We start from the raw sequence: 15,164 nt of genomic DNA, 5'->3' as shown, positions 1-15,164 counted from the left end.
AGTTGAGGGTGGCTATCATAGGGGTGCATGGTGTAAGATGAGTATGAAGAAGGGTAGAATAAATAAAAAGTAGAATAAAAGTTGGGTGCTATTCTTAAAAAAAAGGCACCCAACTTGAAAATGTTCAATCAATGGAAAAGAAAACTAAAAAGAGGTGAATAAGTGAGCCCCAAGAGAGTAGTGTAGTGTCCAGGAGGCATAGTCACTTTAAATTACCTTAAATATCATACCAGCCACTGCCTACATTATAAACCTAAAAGAAGTCCTATAGTGATCCTAGTTGGCCTATCTGAAGGTCTTGGTAATGAAAATAAGGGCCAGCCTATGGTAGTTGGCATACACAGATTGGAACTTTGTTTTGAGAGAGAAAGTCTTTTGATGATCCCCACGTTTACATATTTGGTTTATTATATGTGAAGAGGGGGTTTTCTTTGTTGTGAGTGCACAATGGTATTGGAGCTACTTGCTTGTTTAGATAGTGCAGTAATGGTATATGAATGGTTGTTGTGGATAATATTGATGACATCGCTTGAGTCCTTTGTGTTAAATTATTGTTCTTCAATGACATACACAATTGGATTTAATTGTATTGACCTTGGAGGTGGTAACTATGTTTTGAGCTTAAAAGTGAAAATCGGGTGCTGAATATACTATGTATTCTCTTAGTTGGGCTGAGTTGCTTGAGTAAAAGCAATTGTTTTAAGTTGAGGGTGTTGATATGTGAACAATTGATAACATATTTAAGACCTTTAACCAAGAATAATTGCAAATTCTTAAGCAATTTTTTGTCGTTTTTTGATTTGTTTATGTCTGATTTTACAGTTTAAGCTCATAGGATAGAGAACCAAAAAGAATGGAAGCAAAGTTGAAATCTGGAGGAATCTGAAGAGAAGTGTGGCTAAAGACAATTGTGATATGGTGTCAGCCCTTTGATAGGCTATCACAGTTGTCGTCCAACATAACCAGAGATTTGGCATGAGTTGAAGTTGTGACGACACTTTTTGATAAGGCGTCCGGATGGTGATAAGGTGTCAGGAGCGTCGTCAGCCTTAAACAGAAGATGGAAGTTGAAGACAATCTTGTGATGTTATCCATGACATGTCGTTAGTCTGGTGATAATGCGTCATCATTGTCATAAGCCTTAGGCAGCGAAGGCCAAAAGTATAGAGGAGCTGACGACACCCGTGATAAGCTATCATACTCATGATAAGCCATCACGGATGTTGTCATCTATGCTGAGGAAAAGATGTAACTTTGATTTTATTTCCTTAATTAGGATAAACTATTTAAAGCCTTGTTTTAGGGTTTTCAGGAATAATAATAATTTTTTGACTCATCTTTATTCGAAAAACATACGATATTTCTCTCTCGCTAGTTAAAATATTTTGGGAGTTTTGTATCGTGGTTCAATTCAAGTTATAATTCTTGATTTTCATCATCGTTGTAAGTTAATCTTCTCACTTATGAATTCAATTAACTTAGTTGTTCCTTGAATCGTAAGAAGCTAAACTCCATTAACCTAAATTATGGGATCTAGGGTTAGGTCATGACGACGTGCTAAACACTCAAGATTTAATAGGTGTTTGGATTTCTTGACAATTCTGATATTTAATTAACGTTTGTTTGTTGCAAACAGTATACACACCTACTTTGATTTACTTTATAAAGAAATCTTATACAAAAGGAAGTGAATTATCAATAGGGAATCGAAAATAGTTCGTTTAATAATCAGCGTTGTAACAAGGTTGGTTAACCTGAGGTAAAATCTGGCAGTGAACAGAAATTCCCTAAGTCTGACAGGATTAGGAAATTAGACGCTTAAATAAGCTGAGAGAAATTTGAGCATATCATCGATAAAGATAGCTTGTTATCCTAACCACCGTGAGAATCTTGAGTCACCTCTAGAATCTGTCATTTATCGTAAGCCCTAGTGAACATAATTCTGGTTATTTCTTAAAATCTTGGTTACAAACATCAAAATTAAAGTGACAAACAATCATTTGTTAAACTTAAACCCCCATTTCAGGAAACGTTAAACAATCAGTGAATTAAATAGCAAATGACTTGATTTCACACCATATTCCCTGTGGGATTCGACCCCAACCTTATTGAGATTTATATTAATAGCGATCGCTTACACCCATTAAAGAGTGTAGTTTTAGCATTATCAAAACTAAATCACTCATAAATGCCCCTAACTTAAACCACTCATCAACACCTCTAACTTAAACCTTTTCTTGTCCTCACACAACACTACCTCTTACTCAATGAGACAATGCAAACTTTAATCCCATTTATTTGACCTAATGATCACAAAGACCTCAAACTTGACTACTACCACAAGTGGCTCTTCAAACAAGGGAAAAGCTATTCTCTCGACACCCCTCATCATGAAATAAAAACTCAACAATGCAAAGGACTTTAAACAGAAACAAAAAAACAATATCTAACACCCCAAAAGTGAATCTCTATTGACTGAAACTCCACTATACTCTTTTTGCCTCATTATTCCAAAGATGACAATGTCATCAACCTCAAGTTATTCACATGCGTCCTCACAAGATGGAAAATCCCACACATACCAAATATTAAAATATGCAACAAGGGATTAATGTGTGAAACTCTCTATCATACAAAGAATTTCAATGCTAATGTGATTCATACCATAGGCTTTCCTTTATTTTCACTCATCACTACAATGAATATACTTGGTTGGAGATCTTGAAAGACCTTTTAATCTTGTAAAGTGTGTTTTGGGAAGGGTGGTATATTACTTATGACAAAGTGGATACACCCTCCTTGAACATCTACATAACACTATCTCATCCTTCCAACTTCTTGACCCTGGACCACTTCTTTTGATTCCACACATTACACATGCCTATTTTAGCTAACTTGATTTTCTCAACTTTTGGATGCATCTTTCATTTGCTTATCGCTTTTTAAATCTATAACTCTTTTTTATTTTGTTCATACCTTTCTTTTTCACTTTTTTTTTCATTGCTTAGTTCATAGGAATCCACTTACAGTACCATCGCCGAAAGCCAACTCTTTCAAACTCATTAACTTCAATATAGGCATTTTCCTCAATTTTCATTTTTCATATTCAAGGAGGGGTAGGGTTAAAGAGATGGACAAACTTTAAATATATCAAGGTGTGTAACGAGGTTGCCAAAGAAAGGCTTAAAGCCTCGAATTCGGTAACTAAGGGTACTATCCTAAGCATAGGAAGGCTATTTACGCTATAGTTGGTTCTTATGTTCGTAAAGATTGCCTAGGATCATTTCACCAACCAATCATAATCAAAATTAGCCTTGAGAGACTAACAGGGAAAGTTCAAGATAGTACAAGTAGGCATAAGATTTAGAAACAAATGCTCACCGCACATGGAATTAAACTCGTCAAAATGGTTTTATTGCCCAGCCTACTAGAGATAAAAATGGAGTATATTTTCCAATTTCTTCAAGCCATCATTTTGGAGTCTCAAAAAGAGGTAAAGTATTGTTAAAAGATTACTCACATCCGTTTCCCTAATATTTGAAATTTTCTTTGGATGGAAGGGGGTGTTTGCTTGGCATTTGCACCACACACAATTTTCTCTTTATGGCACCAAGTCAAGCCAACGTCTTACATTATGGATTTCATACGGGAAAATCATATGGCCACGTAGACTTTACCATAGGCATAAATGTGATCCCAATTCAAAAATCCTACGTGTACTCAGACTTCCAATGCATTTATAGCTTCGATGCTATGGGTACTCAAACTTCCCCTGCATCCATGGCTCAAAACCTAATCATGAAAATTTTCCCTTATGAATGTCATCACTCAAGGTATTATAGTGAAAGGCTCATCCGATATCACTATTATAAAAATTAAAATATGTAAAAATTTAAAAGCAAAAATAACTAATACATGAAAATAAGGGGACCATCAGAGTGCCCAAATATTACAACCGAGATAAAAATAAAAATCATCCAAAATGTAACAAAAACATCACTAAAATATCCGGGAACATCAACATAATATAGGCGCAAATAGAATAAATGCAGAGATAGGCATCCCCAACTAAAAAACAAGCAGTGTCCTCACTTCATAAACAATCAAACATATGAAGGGATAAGGGTGCTCCCTAAAACCACATTAAGAGTTGTTTTGGCTCTCAAACTCTGCAAAATTCATCATATTCGTCTATGAGGTAATATTGGAAAACATAAAGATAACATTTTAACTTTAATCATTGACATGTTCATGCCCCAAATAAGCTATGTTGTCCACTAAAGCTCATAGTAAAGTGGAATTTTTGGCCCAAGCTGATATTCAGCCTCAGGTATAGTGATAGAAGGCCATAGAGCGACGATCATGGTGCAGTGATCACGGTCCAAAAATTATGGTCCCGATGACAGCGTTCGCGGTATCTGAGATCAGTTTTAAGCAAAAATTTTCAGTGTCCAAAAATCCAAATTATAAGCCAAATTATGTTCTATAACAAGAATTCACACCAAAATCATTGAACAAGATTACTAGATGCTCGATTATGACCTTAGGATATTAAAAGAAATAGCCAAGAGTTGTTTGAGCATTTGATTGAGAACTTGGTATGCACCCTTCATTTTACTCTACTTCACACACAATTGGAGTGCTCAAAACTTCCCCACGTGTTCACTCACCATATTCTAGTAGCGAACCACCACACAAATTCAGTTCATAACACATTTAACAATGAAAATCATAGATTTAGGCCTTCTCTATAACATGCATTCTATGGACTATTTTCAATAATTAAAGCATTAATTCAAGACACTTACTAGAGTGAATGATGGAAGATGGATTCTCCCATACTTTTGAATGCCTAAAATATGCCTAAGAGTGGGTGCTATATGAGAGAAAATTTTTGAAAGGAGTAAGAGGGAAATAGGAGTCCAATGGACATTTAAAACTATTTTGACAGCAATCGTAGACTCTAGGACGCAATCGCAGTGGCACGAGTTACTGTGATTGTTGTCCGAGGTACACGACAACAATAACATTGAGAATTTTTGTACCTATATTTTCTCCTATTCAGTCCAACATGTAAAATTTCTCACTTTCCCCTACTCAAATTCACTTAAATTAATCAATGGAAAATAATTTAAAATCTATTCTATCAACTTTAAAGAAAATAATATGAGCCACTTTATTGGGATTTTGTGGGTTTCCTCCCATATAGAGACTTAGTTATCACCGTGAAACGACATCTTCTACCCTTTTCAAGTTGGATCCTGAAGTGACATCTTATGCACTTCCTCATATTCAACATCTATAACTAATACTACTTGAAGCTCTATAGGTATTTTATTCTTGTTTCACACCTGAAAGGATACTTCACCATCCTAAACTCTAAACCTCATTTCCCTATGCTCCAAATCGACAATGGGTCTTCCATTTACAAGGAAAGGTCAACCAGGGATAATAGGTACTTGTTGGTCCATCTCAGAATCTAACACCACAAAATCCACCGAAAGTAGGAATTTATCCACTTTTACCAACACATTGAACAATATACCAATCGATTTCTTAATAGATTAGTCTGCTATTAAAAGCCTCATCGACGTTGGTATTTGGTAGTCAAGACAAGTCTTCTATACATTGAAAATGTCATGAGGATTATACTCACACCAAGATCATATAGAGATTTTTCAAACTTATATGTCCCGATTGTGCATGGAATGGTAAAGGCCATGGGGTTTTTCATCTTTTCTGATATTGTGGTACTCATGATAGCGCTACAACCATGGGTTACTTCAATGGTGTCACCTTCAACAATATTACTTTTTGACATTAATTTTTAATAATCATAGCGTACCCCAGAATCTCTTAGATAGTCTTGAGTAATGGGATATTGATAGAGAGGTTGCTAAGCTTACCCATGAATTTCTTGAGCTTGTCGTTATGTTCTTTTCTCTTAAGCCTTCAGGAAAATGGTTGAGGTTTTTTAATGGTTGGCAATACATCACCTTGCGGCTTATAATTCTCAATGACATCTTCATTAATTTCTATTAGTTCTTTTTCATCTCCTTCTCGACTTCATCATCATCATATGCCTTGCATACCATGGAATTCACACTTTTTTAGGTGCACCCATTACATGCTTAGTTAAAATCTGTAGTTTCATCATCATTTTTCCTTGTTTTCCTTCCTCTCTTCATCTCATTTTGTTTGCTCTTTATCAATAAAGACGGTAGTAGGAGATCGTTTTGGTACCTCGGCATCACAGGTGTAGCACCCCTGGTCTTTGTTTGAAACTTCCTCAAGCAAGTTTGTAGCAAAATGATAATTCAACTTCACAAGAGCACCCCCCCCCCCCACCACATTGCTTATCATGGTTTTGGGGAGAGGATCAAGAGCCTGGTAGAAGATCTGGAGAAGCATCTTCTCCGAGACCTTATGGTTAGGACATTGCACGAGTTTTTTGTTGAATATTTCCCACACCCTATACAAGTTTTCTCCATTAAATTACCTAAATTTAGTGCTTCTATCATACAATTGTAAAATCTTAGAGGATGAGAAATACCGGTGAAGGCATTCCACGGTAAGTTCATCCCATAAAGTGATTGATTTAGTCTAAAAAGAGAGAAGCCAAAATACTGCTTCCCCCATCACAGAGAATAGGAAGAGGTACAATTGGATTTACTCTTAGGTTATGTGTGAAATATCAAAGGATGTACAAACTTCTACAAAGTTTTTCAAATGCAAGTTGTGGTCCTTATAGGTTTGTCCCCCAAAAAGTCCCTTTATTTGTAGCATATGCAACAAGATGCTCGTGACATGAAAGGTGTCTTTCCTATTAGTTGGTGGGATACGAATGGCTCTTGAACATCAAACATCATGAGTTGCTCCTCATCATCAAGAGGGTCATTGAAGGAACCAGTAATACATGTAATCTCACTCATTGCCCTATAAATACTATAGGAATTTCATATAAAGGAAACAAAAACAACAACCAAAATAAATAAGCACCACTATGAGTAAAACCCAAGTAAAAATAAACACTTCATAAGTGAAAGCTAAATTTCACTTCTCGACAACAATGCTATTAGATAACACTTATCTATACATTTTAAATTGGTAGAGGATGGTCATTGTCAAAAGCTTAACATATACTAAGGTCAAATCTATGAGGAGTAAAATAAGCTATATAGTCCTATTGGTGTTAAAAATTACTAAAAATATACCCAAAGTAGAAATAAGATAATTTACATGATTGGTTTTAAGAAATTTTGATCAACGAAAAATCGAATCAAGATACTAAGGCAACACTTGTGTTTTTAAATTCAATATTTTGAAGGATCTTGGGATTATGCCTATATAAGGAAAAGTTATGCATTGGATAATGATGATTTGGTGCAAAATCTAATCGTTAATGATGTTGTAGGATAGGTTGAAATTCCTTGAGGCTAGTTAGTCAACAAGCCCCAATGATGTTATATATTGACCCTTTTCAGTACCAAATGAGTGTGTCAATTAAAACCATCCAATACCTCATTGGGGCATCCCTATTTCTACGAAGATGCCCAAAACATAGACAACTCTCTATTCACCCTTATTTCTAAGATAGCAATAAGATAACAAACTATATCCATTATTGTCTACTATTGCTTTGTCCCTCATAACCCTTTTCAAGGATACCTTTGGTTTCAAAAGTTCACCCACACACCTTTTTCAAGAAAGATGTTAGCTTTTATGAGTTAAAGAATTTCCCTATAAACCCATTTTGGGCATTTGGGGGTTTCACCCATAAATACCAACTAATTAAACCAACAAATAGTAAAAACCATCATCAACAAAGTAGGATCTACATAAATACATTACAGCCCATACACAATTGCACCTTAGTTCAATATAATCACAAGATAAATAGATTTAGCTACGCATGAAGTAAAGAGAAAGAGATATACCATAAGGTTCATTGAAAGAATCCATCTTAAATTTTCTCAAATTCAAAGAAAGAAATCCAAATACAATTGTTGCCCAAATGAGGGATTGTAACTACAGATTTTATTTCTCATGATAAGTCTACAATGCTCAAATAGCAAATGGTTTGAGACTTTAAAGGGATTTGGGGTCAATTTTTGAAATTTAAACATGAGAGGTTGGCCTTAGATGGATTCAAGTAGAGTAGAGATTGATCAAAGAAATACTGGAGAAAAGTGATTAAACATGAAATGGAGCAGTTACAGCTGACTGAGGACATGACCCTAGAAAGGAAAATATGGAGAAAAAATATTAGGATAGAGGGCGAAGCCGTATGGACGATTAGGCAGTAGTTAGGAGGGCTTTGGTTCGGGTAATGTTCAATACTTTTGGGAATGTTGTGTATATTTTATTTTATAATGTCCTATTCCTTGGATTATTTTTGTATATTGTCCTTTTCCTATGCCGAGGGTCTATCTGAAATAGCTTTTCCACTACTTTGGAGGTAGTGGTATAAACTTCATACATTCTACCCTTCCTAAGCCCCATGATATAGGAATATACTGGGTTTTTTGTTGTTTTTGTTGACAAAACTACCCAGTGCCTATTCTCTCTTTGTCGTGATTGTATTAGATTTTTCATAATCACATCTACCGCAACCATAGTCAGATCCATATGGTCGTGGTGGTTGAACCATCTTGACTGGTTACTATCACAGTTTGTACAGGGGTCCATCAGCTATGCACTTTTCTTCTTTTTTTGGTTCTTTTTCAGCTCAAATCCATATCATTTTATCTTATCAGTTGTGTACCTATAAAATATGGAATTTAGTGCATTCAAGTAGCAAACCTTTCTTATTTATACCTTCAAATTATAGTAGTGTGCATGAATTTAGGATGAAAATGAGTGGCAAATTCACCAGTCCTCACTTATCAATAGCTTGATTAATAGTTAATCCTTGGCATAATCTATAGCTTATTCATAGCATAATCAATAGCCCATTAATAAAATAAACTTATTAATAACTCATTTATAGGTAAATTGCTAGGCATTACATTTAACTTTACTTATCTGTAATGCCCTAATTCTGTACCCTGGGTGCTTCACGATAGTCATAATCTGGAAAGACCACAAGCTAGTCCATGATTGGTACCTACTACAATAACTGAATATTAATACTGTAATTTGCGGATATTAGGCAAAAAACATGCTATAAGTTTCAATACTGAAATAAATCTAAATGCAGTATAACAATACAAAAACTGAAACATCTATCTGAAAAGCTTCTAAACTGTGGAGTTATTGGGATAAGTCCCCAACTAATTCCAACTACTAAAAATGAACTAAAATTATGAAATAAATAATCATTCCCTTGAACTATAAGGACTCAACACTAACTCTGTATACTAAGAATATGAATTGCTAAAGGTTCTTGGAAGCCCATGCATCTGAACCTATGATATAAGATATCATAGCGCATGAGAAAAGTATATGTCAGTAGTTGAATGTACTGGTATATAAGTGAGGTAGGGTAAAATGCATGGGTTCATATGCATGAGCAATACTGACTGAATGACATGAGTATAACTGGATGAAAGTATATGAATGGATACATAACTGTAACTAAGATCATGATAACACTGAATACTCAGTTTGAATACTGATTAACTGATATCTGAGTATACTGATATTGAATTACTGATAAATAAAAGACTGTATCTGACAATCCTGTATCTGTGGAACTATACTGAGTTTCATACTGAGTTGAGTAATTGTGTTTGACAGTCCTGAATCTATAGAACTGAATTAAGTTCTATCCTGAGACTGAATCTGAAATTGAGATTGTAGGAAGTAATAATCTAATCGACATTCCTCTTTTAAATAGATTGGGGTCCAACCTGTAACCACAGCTGGAAGGGTGTTAGTACTGTGCCATGGGTAAAGACAACTACCTGTGGGGTCAGTCCTAGTCTAGCGGCTAACCCCTGAGATTATTCTTAAACTAGTAGGTGATCCCTGAGTATGTCATTCTTATATAACGGGTGACATATCATAACCTACTATAGCTACGTAGTTCTAGAACTTAGGGAGTTATTCTAGAGACCCAGTTCTAGTTAACGGGTGAGCCCCCATCTTTAAGCTTATTCGGTGTTGAATCCTACTCCCAACTGAAAGACACCGAACTGATTCCTAGATGGTACTTGCCTTGACTGAGTTATTACTGATTGTACTATTTAACTAAACTGAATTGATTTCACTGAGTTTCGTAGACTAATGGAATACTTTTGGATTCTATTAACTAATTGAATACTATTGAGTTCTATTAGCTGATCGAGTTTACTGAGGTTGGAGCAGAATATTGAGTCAGACTAGTCTAATTCTAAGTTCTCTGAGTACTAAATTGATTTCAAACTAAATTTTATGAACTAACTAAATTTACTGAGTTTTGAACTAGATACTACTGAGTTTTAAACTAGATACTTTTATGTTTTGAACTGAATACTGAATTGAGATTGAGTACTACTGCATTTTCTTGAGTCATGTAACTTACTGAGAGTATGACTAATCGTGACATGACTGAGATTATTCTGTAACTGACACTGACTCTAGGTAAATAGCTAAATTATCGGGTATAAATACCCCCATGACTCGGTAGCATAATCTTAAAAGACATGGCATAATCTTGAGACATGGTAACTACTACTTAGTCATCATTCATTCAATTGGGCATCCAAGGAAACAGTTGCATGACATGAACTTGCATACATGCTAACATGATATAATTTCACTATTCCACTCACAGGGGCAATTTATCAAACACTTGTGGGGCATAATATATGCACATAATACTAATACAACGTGTAGGCATGGTGATTAAATTCCAAAAGTTTCAACATAAATTTACATGATAAAGCACATATATAAATTAACTCTACATGAATCTTATTGTAAATCATGGAATAGAAACCCAATAAAGTAATAATCATGATTACACTTAGTTCAAATCATGTAAATCATGAAATCACTCTACATGAGCTTTAAAAGAGATTTTTGGACTCCAATGGTGGAAGGAATCCTTGGATGAACACTTCTCATACCTTGGTTGCTAAATTCTGAAAAATTTATTGTGGTTTCTTTAGTTCTTGATTTGAAATTGATCCCCCTAAGGTTTTGTTCTTGAGAGATTTCAAGAGACCATAAGTATATTATGCATAAGGAGGGTTGAATATAGTGTTTTAGCGATGAATGGGGGAGGGAAATGACCCATTTAACCCTAAGGACGCGATATTTTAATTACTAAAAAACTTAAATCATCGACGCATAGGCTGATGCGCTACATCATTTGCATCGATGTGATAGCTAATGCTCCATGTCGAGTCTGCATTAATTCACTAGAAATTGTACTGAGCTAAGGGAAAAATTATATATCAATGTGATGGATGACGTGATGTATCTAGATCGCGTTAACTCACTATTTTTGTCATTCAAAAATGGTCTAAACAAGATTAAAAAACCAAAACTTATTCGGAAACACCTAAGGACATTCCTGATCGTAAATTTGCCTAAAGATTGATACTCTAAGGTCATAAGGATCGTGAAATAGAATTTCCATCTTTTGAAGGCCATAATAATTCTAAGTCTGAATACTTAGCTAAAATTTTCTTAGTCTGCGACCCCTTAACAAGCTTTAAAAGACTGAATTAATCTTAGAATTTTTGCAAGGTCTTACAATATCTCCCCCTTATGAACATTCTTCAATGTATGAGACTGACTAAGCTGAGAATAATGGTAGACTGAACTTACTGACTGGACATGAACATCTGAAACATGATTATCTGATTGTCATTACTGACTTACTCAATTTCATACTAAACATACATATATGTTGCATGAGTATATGACTGAACTGACTCATAAACATATGATAAATACGCAATGGTAACTAATACCAAGTTTGTAACTATAACTAAAAATAGACTAATCCTATCTAAGGAAGTCTATTACCTTAAGCTGAGAATATTAATGAACTTGAGATCATTTACTAAGCATGCATGAACTAGAATATGAGAACATAACTGAGACTAAAATGTGATACATAAACTGAATATTATGGATTGAACTGAGCCCCTGAATACATGCTTTACGGCTGAGATTAGAACTTGAGGGTTCGATCCACTTATCAGTAATCACTACTCCAAATTGGATTCGTTACATAAGGCGAAGATGGAAGGTTTAGGTCATAAAAGCTCAGGGGATTATAGTGAATCTCCCTCTTGGGATGTTATATCCCCTAAAGAATGGTGACTTGGCTGTGTTACTGAGGAAAAAGCAGAGACGATGCACAGGGTATCTATGAACTAAATTAAGACTACAGACCGGGGATCTAAAACTAAGGCATTACACCTGAACTAAGCTGAACTCACAACCACATAGTTTCTTGATCTTGGAATAGTTATATTTATGACACTTCAGATGGTGAGACTAGATGGAAAGATAGGAAAGTCAAAAATACGAATATTGTCCACCTAACTGCTAAACTAAATTGATGATTTTTGCGAACTAACTTCTGCTGGAAACTTATATTTGATTGAAGCATTTCCTTGACACTCTTTCAACTATAATCTCTACCACATTACAAAACTTCATATGAGACTACTGAAAGTATTCACATGGGCGTTGAGCATGAATACATAAATACACTAACTTATCTGATTAACTAAATAATTAGTAGTTAAACACTGGGAATGTAAGACTGAATAGTACTTGGCATAAATAACTGGACTGAATCTATAGAGTATTATACATATGGGTAAGGGACTGACTAAGTAACATGTGATAACTGAGCATGAATTCATGAAAGTTGTATTATTTGAGAATGTAAGACCAAACATATATCATAGTTCTGAAATATTATGTAAACTAAGGTAATGAAATCCTAATAACCGAGTAACTGATAATTATATGCTATGGTGGAGCAAACCTGAAACTAAACTAAATTTCTAATCTGATTATTGGACTGAGATTGATAGTATAACTAAGACTGTGACTAAGACTATGATTCAGATGGTAATTGGGACTGAACACCCTGTAAGGCATTAGTGCAGAAGTCATGAGTTACATGACCTGAGTTTGGATTTTTCATGTTCATGGAACATGATTCGTACTACTAAGTGAACTGGAACTCCTCATAATAAGAAATGGAAGCACACATAATTCTATGTAAAGTGCGTGAATATAAGTTGTGTTCATGGAGCTAAGACATAAAGCATGCATAGGTATTATGATGATTAAAGTACAAAATTTTGAATTGATGTAAAGCTGTATTAGGAATTATTCTCACTTATTACTTATCTTTACATACTAATATTACTACTAAAATCTGGAAGCCTGACTTCCTGATTATACTGACCCTATTAACAAAATTCCCCACTTAGCCATTACTCTACACTCCTGTAACCTATGGCCTAGCTTACCACATATAAAATACACATCACTGCCTGCTCTATACACACCTAGTTGATTTCTACCATATTCTTCATAAAGTAGATGTGTACAACCATTGCTCAGACAACCCTGGGTTTTGTAGCTTCGTGCCACATCATGACTGTTATTCCTAAACTTTTGCATTGGTGCACTAGCTGAGGATGGAGCTGGAACTAAAGATTTTTTATGAAACTGGGAACAATAAATGCCCTTTAACTTAGGATGATTGAAATTAGAACTACCTATTCTAGCACTCTTTCTCTCCCTCTCTTTCTTCTTGAGTTTCTACTCTTTTATCTGTTGAGTATAGACCATAAGACTGGATATGTCCATCTCCTTAATTAGCATCACAGTTCTGCACTCTTTAACCACTCTATCTGAAACCCCAGACATGAATTTACTCATTTTGGACCTCTACTACTATACGGGGAGCATACCTAGCAAACTGAATAAACGTAAGGACTATTACATTCATACAGTCTTACCTGAGATTGATAAAATCTAACACCTTGGATTATCTTAGCTCTAAGGGAAAGACTCTATATTGAAAAGTAGTAGCAAAATTTTCCCATTCCATGGGTGTTGCATCTATGACCCTTTCTACCTTCCACTACTTAAACCACATATGAGCTACATCTTATAGCTGATAAGCAGATAAATCAGTACTCTCTCTAGAATTTACTCCCATGATATCTGTGACTTTTTGAACCTGATCGAGGAACTCCTGTAGATCCTTTTCTGACTTAGATTCTTAGAATAGGGGAGGATTCATCCGAGTGAAGTCTCAAATAATGGTTGCAGTAGTATTGGCCACTTGGTTGACCTTAAAAGTAGATGGCAATTCATTTTGAGCTGCTACTTAATTTGTTATTGTAGTGAATGAAGCTCTAAATTATGCATGAGAGACATGCTCGTCCAGGGGATCTACCTAAACAGACTAAGGTGCTGACTAATTTTTGGTTCACCTTCTGTTAGTCTTTTTGGGAGGCATGTTCTGTAATCAGAAGGAAAAAATGGATTAGATTGAGAATTTAGCTTAAGCTTATGCTCACTTGCACAACCTGAATATTGAAAGAAGGGAAACTTTTCCTAAAATATCTCGTAGCCTCCTGTCCATAAGTGTGGTGCACAACACACCCATGGACAAGACTCTTAATAGATATGGCTTCAGAGTTTCTAGGACTCTGTTGAACTATAGGCTCTGATACAAAGATTGTAATGCTCCAAGTCAGTACCCTGGGCGCTACATGGTGCTTATAATCCCAAAGGACTACAAGCTAACCCATGACTGGTACCGGCTGTAACAACTGAATAATAATACTATAATACACAGAAATTAGGCAAAAAACCTACCATAAGGTTCAATACTAAAATAAATAGAAATGTGGTATAACAATACCAAAACTGAAATATATGTCTAAAAATACTATAGTCTAAAAAGCCTCTAAGCAGTTTAAACTGTGGAGTTGATGGGAAAATCTACCAACTAACTCCAACTATTGAAAATGAACTAAAATAATAAAATAAATAATCATATCCTTGAAATATGAGGACTCACCTCTAATTCTGTATGTTGAAAATCTGAACTGCTAAAGGTGCTCAGAAGCTCATGCGTCTGAATCTATGATACAAGACATCATAGCACAAAAGAAAAATATGTGTTCGTACTTTGAATATACTGGTATTCTATGTGAGGTGAGCTAAAATGCAAGGTTTCATATACAAGA

This window comes from Capsicum annuum, chromosome 4 (assembly GCF_002878395.1).
Source record: "Capsicum annuum cultivar UCD-10X-F1 chromosome 4, UCD10Xv1.1, whole genome shotgun sequence".
Classification (NCBI taxonomy): domain Eukaryota; kingdom Viridiplantae; phylum Streptophyta; class Magnoliopsida; order Solanales; family Solanaceae; genus Capsicum; species Capsicum annuum.
Note: the sequence above shows the minus strand (reverse complement) of the source record.